We start from the raw sequence: 7,500 nt of genomic DNA, 5'->3' as shown, positions 1-7,500 counted from the left end.
TTGAGGCGATTATTTTTCATTGCGTACAAACTGTGTTATAGGTTGTATAATTATTTATGGGATTTGTTTTTTTTAACTCGGTATTTAAATTTTTTATTTTATTTTATTGGAATCAATGGCTGGCATTATAACTACTGTCCGTTTAACAATTGTGTTCAGATAACACGGGCCGAGTCTGAATGGAAAAAAAAAATGCTCTCTCTCTCTCTCTCTCTCTCCCCTACCCAGGCAGTATTCTTTACGCCTAATCTCTTATTGTTCCTACTGTTGACAGTGTTCATAATTTGTGTTTGCATAAAATTTTCTTTTTTTTAAATCCATGCCGGGTTAAAACTGAATGCTGAATTTGAATAATGCACACCTGCGACTGAGTCTTGAATAATGCACGCCTGCCACTGAGTCTGTCTATAATTATCTCTTAGTCTCTTTTCTTGTTCCACATACAGCGGTGTTTTTCTGCATGAATTTCTTGAGACATGTTGAACTGGTCTTCTAACTTTTACTGACTGCACTGCTTTTTGTAGAGTTGATTTTAGCGACTGTTGGCAAAAGGCTTTGAGGGGGAGTTGTTCAGGGGCTTTTATTTATTTATTTATTTATTTTTTTTAGTCCTTGTGAATGATTATGCCTTTCTATCTTGTATCGTCTGTCTGTCACCTTGTCCAGTCTGCCACGAGTCAGTCTGCTGTGGTTGTCCCTAGAGCTCAGTCTGTTTGCCCTGTCTGTCAGGCTCTTTTAATGAATACATGTCTGGACCCTGCAACACCATTTTCATGATTGTTACATTCTGATGATTTTATTCCCAGAACGTTTATTCATTGGCAGATGCTATGCACGCCGACAGTCGGCTGAGCCTTTATACCGAATGTCTATTCCGCCGACAAATTGGGGAGAATTGCGTATTCTGCCGATCTCGGGGTATCCCCCAACAGTTTTCAGTCATCAGCTGATCAATCGACATCGATCAATATGCTATTGCCAGAACTGAAACGCAGCAACAGTCCTCAGATTTGGTTGTTTTTCTGTGGGCAGTCCTGGATTTTCTCACTTCTTTTCCGAAGTACATCGGCTCTTCGCGTGGATTTCTATCGCGATGAGAGCGACTGTCAAATTCCCGCTACCACCGTTTTAGTGAAATAATGTTGCTATCTATCTTCCTTTCCATTGCCTTGTAACTCCTTTATGTGCCTCGATACTGACGGAATGGGCTGTCAGAGTAATAAAAACCCCGTCATAGTTGATCAGACGTTCACACGGGATGGTGATGATGATTATGGATAGTTATATAGCGCCTATCTTCGGTCAGAGACCAAGCTCTAAACGCTTTGAAGACACGGAGTCATTTGCACAACAGGCTGCCTACCTGAGTAGAACCGACTGACAGCAGCCACTGGCCGGGCATTCATCATTCGTTTCCTGTTGCACTCAATCAGATTTCAGTAACGCAAACAGTCATCCAGACAAGTAACTTTTACGCGTATGATCGTTTTGTTTATTAACCCTGCCATGTAGGCAGCCATACTTCGTTTTTTGGGGGGGTATGCATGATGGGCATGTTCTGGTTTCCATTACCCACCGAACGCTAACATGGATCATTGGATCTCTAACGTGCGTATTTTATCTTCTGCGTGCGTATACACACGAAGGGGTTCAGGCACTAGCAGGTCGGCACAAGATTATGCTGACCTGGGAAATCGGAAAAAAAATCTCCACCATTAACTCCACAGGTACGAGACGGGGATCGAAGTCAGGACGAGAATCGAGGTCTCTAACTAGTTTTGACCACCGCATTTGTCAAGACGGCGGACGGTCGTCACTTTCATTCTCCGCTCGCCCCTTTTACCTTTGTCAGTCGCTCCAGGGGATTGTTTGGAGTCTCCCGTCGGACCGACGGATGAGTAGGCAGGCAGGCTTATCTGTCGATGTGTGTCCTCATATGGGAGATGAGGCCGATTCTGGATGCGCAGCACTTCCCACAGGTGTTGCAAGGGAAAACGTCCCCAGCCCTGCTTCCTTCGCTCACGCTTCTCCTCAATGGCCAGCGTTCTCTTGTTTTCAAACGTCTTTATGCCACTAGAGCACAGCATCCTCCAGTGAGAGCGGTCAAGGGCATAAGTTTCCCAGGAAGCAATGTCTATGTCACAGGCTTGAAGCGCTTGCAGGGTCTTCCAAGTTCGCTGTGGCCTTCCTTCAGCTGGCCATACAAGAGCATCTTCGGGATCCTGCTGTCTGTCATGCAGATAACGTGTCCTGTCCAGCGTCAATCAGTTTCATTCTCCGCCTGCCCCTTTACGTTTGTCAGTCGCTCCGGGGGACTTGGGATTAGGGAATAGGGCTAGGGTTCTGTGATTGGCTTAGAGAGCCGTCGGGGGAATAGCGTCTTCCGGTAGAGGTTCACTCGACAGTTGGTGGGACAGCGCTCACCGCGATATTCCCAGATCGTTCAGCATTGTGTAGCGTGGACCCTATTCAGGGCAAGAAATGGATGGCGAAAAAAAAAAAAAAAAAAAAGAAAGAAAGAAAAAGCGCGCGCGCGCGCGCACACACACACACACACACCCACCCACACACACACACACACACACCAGTGGTTATCTTCTGTCCTCGAAAATAACTTTTGTCTGCATTTGCCTTATCTTGTCTTCCTCCTTCTCTCTCTCTCTCTCTCTCTCTCTCTCTCTCTCTCTCTGTTTATCTTTCTCTAACACACACACACACGATTCAAGATTTAATTAACCTTTGACCCCTATTGGGGCATGGAGGATTTCAGAAGACAACATAATCAAGAACACAACAAGGATTATCATGATGTTTGCATCAATCAAAATAAAATATCACACACACACACACACACACACACACACACACACACACACACACACACACACACACACACACCCCAGTGGTTATCTTCTGTCCTCGAAAATAACTTTTGTCTGCATTTGCCTTATCTTGTCTTCCTCCTCTCTCTCTCTCATCTTTCTCTTACACACACACACACACACACACACACACACGATTCAAGACTTAATTAACCTTTGACCCCTATTGGGGCATGGAGGATTTCAGAAGACAACATAATCAAGAACACAACAAGGATTATCATGATGTTTGCATCAATCAAAATAAAATATTACACACACACACACACACACACACACACACACAGAGAGAGAGAGAGAGGTCAGAGTGTTTTCTGAAGCAAAGAAGCATGTGTACTCTCTCTGACGTTGGTACCACATAATTATAGCTTACGTGTATGAGTTGAAAAGTTCTTCGGCAGGAACATGCTTACTTAGTTCGATCCACGGTCCTGGCTATCGGCCAAGCAGAAAAAAAGGGAGAAAGAAAGACAGAGAGAAAGAAAGAAAGACAGTTGGTTTTTTCATCGCAGATGTGTTACGCCTCAAAATTGACGCCTGTCCAAATTGTTGCTTGCCACAAGTTTTGCAAGCATCGTTTCCAAAATTGTCACACGCACGCATAGAAGTGCTTCGAGCAGTGAAATCCCATTATATATTTCAGTTTCTTCATAGTAAGCACGCACGCACCAGAAGTGCTTCGAGCAGTGTAATCCCATTATATATTTCAGTTTCTTCATAGTAAGGTGAGTTCTCAGGGCGTATGTATATTCCTACTAAGAAACAATCAGTGGATGTTCCAAGAAGCTTATGAGATAGTTTCAGTACGATTACGTTATCGAATTCCACTTCAATTTGCTCAGCGTACTTACTTAAATCTCTACGTACAAACATTGCAACACCCCCAGAAAGACGACCGTGAATATTGTCTGACACTTTCACACCAGGGGATACAAAAGGAATGTGAGTTTGTATGAATAATTCTGGAACTGACTGTGCAAAGGTTTCAACTAGAAGGACAAAATCATATTGAAAAAACAATGATGAGAAATCAAGTTCGTTTGTCATTGAAAATAACCCTTCAACATTGTATGTGACAAAAGACAAAATAGAGTCACGTGCACATTCAGTCTGCTTATCAAATGAACATGGAACATGATGAGATTGCACATCTAAATCATCTGCATTCAGAGTAATGTTCGATTGACCTGGGCCTTGATCTGCTCGCTATTTATTATTCTCGGTATTTTGGTTACTGTTTTTTTTTTGTGTGTGTTTTTTTTTTTTTTTTTGGCCAGCTACCAGAGGGCACAGATTTTGATGTGTCCATTTTCCAGTCACTTGGCAGAGTACTCTGCTGTGAGGCGGAACGAGTACGGGTCATCATCACCAGCGAGCACTGATAAAGAGTGTTTTCAACCCTGTTCACTCTTCCCCTTCCCCTCCCTCCACTTCCATCCCTTCCCCCCTCCCTCCATTTCCACCCCTCCCCACAGTGCTGGACCCGGAAACATGCTGCCTGGGGAGGCGAGGAGACCCTCGTCCAAAGCCTGGTGCTGAGCCTGGAGATCTCGGCTGCTTGGGTGCAGCTTGGTCGGGGATAACTGGGTCGGGCGCAGCTTGGTCGGGGATAACTGGGTCGGGCGCAGCTTGGTCGGGGATAACTGGGTCGGGTGCAGCTTGGTCGGGGATAACTGGGTCGGGCGCAGCTTGGTCGGCGATAACTGGGTCGGGTGCAGCTTGGTCGGGGATAACTGGGTCGGGCGCAGCTTGGTCGGGTGCAACTGGGTCGGGCGCAGCTGGGTCGGGTGCAGCTGGGTCGGGCGCAGCTTGGTCGGGTGCAATTGGGTCGGGCACAGCTTGGTCGGGGATAACTGGGTCGGGCACAGCTTGGTCGGGCGCAGCTTGGTCGGGTGCAACTGGGTCGGGCGCAGCTTGGTCGTGGATAACTGGGTCAGGCGCAGCTTGGTCGCAGCTTGGTCGGGGATAACTGGGTCGGGCACAGCTTGGTCGGGCGCAGCTTGGTCGGGTGCAGCTGGGTCGGGCGCAGCTTGGTCGTGGATAACTGGGTCAGGCGCAGCTTGGTCGCAGCTTGGTCGGGGATAACTGGGTCGGGCGCAGCTTGGTCGGGGATAACTGGGTCGGGCGCAGCTTGGTCGGGTGCAACTGGGTCGGGCGCAGCTTGGTCGGGTGCAGCTGGGTCGGGCCCGGGCGCAGCTTGGTCGGGTGCAACTGGGTCGGGCGCAGCTTGGTCGGGTGCAGCTGGGTCGGGCGCAGCTTGGTCGGGGATAACTGGGTCGGGCGCAGCTTGGTCGGGTGTAACTGGGTCGGGCGCAGCTTGGTCGGGGATAACTGGGTCCGGCACAGCTTGGTCGGGGATAACTGGGTCAGGCACAGCTTGGTCGGGGATAACTGGGTCGGGCACAGCTTGGTCGGGGATAACTGGGCCGGGCGCAGCTTGGTCGGGTGCAATTGGGTCGGGCACAGCTTGGTCGGGGATAACTGGGTCAGGCGCAGCTTGGTCGGGTGCAACTGGGTCGGGGATAACTGGGTCGGGTGCAGCTTGGTCGGGGGTAACTGCGCTGGATGTGGCATGGTGGTCCGATTCGTCTGAGGAGGGCTGCTCATCCAGTGAGTGTCTGTCATCATCAGGGTTCGTTGGGTTCTTTTCTGGAACCGTCACCTCACCCCAAGGCGGAAGGGTACCGGGCTGGTTTACTGATGGACCTGCTTCTTTCTGTGCAAATGAAACAGGGAACCGTGTTTCATGTGCGGAGTGCGCTTGGAAATCTTGGACGACCAGCTTCCCTTTGGCATAGAAAGCGTGTTTTCCTTGTTCTCTGTATCGACCTACAGTGTCCCCTTTGCTCTTTGGTCAGATCTGCAGCTACACGAATTCCCTCATTCATGAGCATTCGATTTTTACCGTTTCTGTCTCTCACGATAATCATAGCGTCGCTCCATCTTTGGAATTTAATTATCATGGGGCGAGGTCAGTGGGTGGAAAGTGAGGACGAACCCAAGCGATGAGCTCGTTCGACGTCTGTTTCCTGCCAGCTTTTCCACTGCCTTTGAAGAACACCTGTCGAATGATTCGCCCGTCTCTTCTCTCAGACCATACCGAAGTATATTTGACCTTCTTGAATAGCGTTCTTGTCTTTCTATCTATCTTTTTAACCCTGGACACAACATCCTCTTGGTCATCTCCGATTCTTTCCAGTCTCTTATTGTTTTCTCTGACCGCTGCTTCTGAAGACAAGATTTTCCCCTTAATCTCTGTGCAGTTCTTGTTTACTGATTTTTCCATAGTTTGAAACTTCTGGTCGAGTTCTTTGCTTCTACCGTGAACTGCATCCAAAGTCTCTTGTAATCTGTTCAGTTTATGTTCAGTATTTGCTGCTTGCTGGTCTACTTTTTTTTTTCTAAGCAGTGCATGGAATCTTCAACAGTGGGGCCGGGATTAGATTCAACGTCACCACAAATTATCAACAGAAGTCTTAAATCGGGTCGGCTGTGAGAGGTGGCAGGTACAGTCTGTGGTGATGACAAAGTAGAAGACAACAGGAGGTGGGGGTGTAGTTCGGACATTGTTGTGTTCCATCACACAGTGCACGTTTGTTCCGGTAGAATCAGGGGTCATACACACTGTGGATCACGGCGCTGAGGTTATGTCCGTCCACGCAGTCTGTCACGTGTGCACAGAAAGTGAAGGCAGAACAAAATAATTGCTGACACAAAAACGCAGGCACAAAACAGCGTAGTGTCCTGCGCACTGTAAATCTCTCCCCACTTCTTCACTGGCATAACGTTTCTGAGTACACCGAATCATCTTCTTGTAAGAGTCTGGGATAAACACTCGTGGCTTGTAGGCTGACTGTCATTGCGTTTGTTAAGTGTTCACAGAGCGCCGCAAAAAAACACGTCCGTCCTGCTCGGCGGTCAGCTGTGAACTCCTCCGGAAGAGAGAGAGAGAGAGAGAGAGAGAGAGAGAGAGAGAGAGAGAGAGAGAGAGAGAATTGCGTTGCGTTGAAACACAAAGAGAGAGAATTTGAGACAAAGACACAAGGAGACTTAGTGAGAGAGAGAGAAGAAATTCAAGAGAGAGAAAGAGAAAGAGAGAAATTTGAGACTTTGGGAGAGGGAGAGAGAGAGAGGGGGTTGGGGGGGGAGTGGTGTGTGTGTGTGTGTGTGTGTGTGTGTGTGTGGGAGGGGGGGGGTATTAGCGGAAGGGGATTTAGACTGAAGGAGAGGGGGGGAGGAAATGAGACAAAACACGTAACAGTAACCAGTGCTAGATGTACGGAAATCTAGTCGAGTACAAGACTACACAGTGTGCACTTTTATCGTAACTGGACATGATCATGAGTCAAAGTTCTACTGTATCTATTTACAAGCCATGCCCATGAAAGGCCACACTGTGTTAAAAAAAAAACAAAAAACAAACAAGAAACCCCCCAAAAAAAACACCGAGTCTTTTCGTGGGTTTTTCCCGTATCCACTCCCGGACATTTATTATTATTATACTTTATTTATAGACTCTCTCTCTCTCTCTCTCTTCTTTTCTTTTCTTTTTTTTACCTATGCATTTTACTAACACCATGCTAGTGCCTGTATGTCATGTGTGTGTGTGTGTGTGTGT

At 47.7% G+C, this 7,500-nt stretch overlaps 1 protein-coding gene across 1 annotated transcript in view; it reads left to right on the top strand.

Annotated features, from left to right (window-relative positions):
- The window catches only part of LOC143293896 (uncharacterized), a 24,191-nt gene that overhangs the window by 1,013 nt on the left and 15,678 nt on the right, over window positions 1–7,500 (top strand). The gene's annotated exons all lie outside the window — the stretch shown is intronic.

Source organism: Babylonia areolata, chromosome 19 (genome assembly GCF_041734735.1).
Source record: "Babylonia areolata isolate BAREFJ2019XMU chromosome 19, ASM4173473v1, whole genome shotgun sequence".
In the NCBI taxonomy this organism is placed as follows: domain Eukaryota; kingdom Metazoa; phylum Mollusca; class Gastropoda; order Neogastropoda; family Buccinidae; genus Babylonia; species Babylonia areolata.
This window is presented reverse-complemented; position numbering and strand designations above follow the sequence as displayed.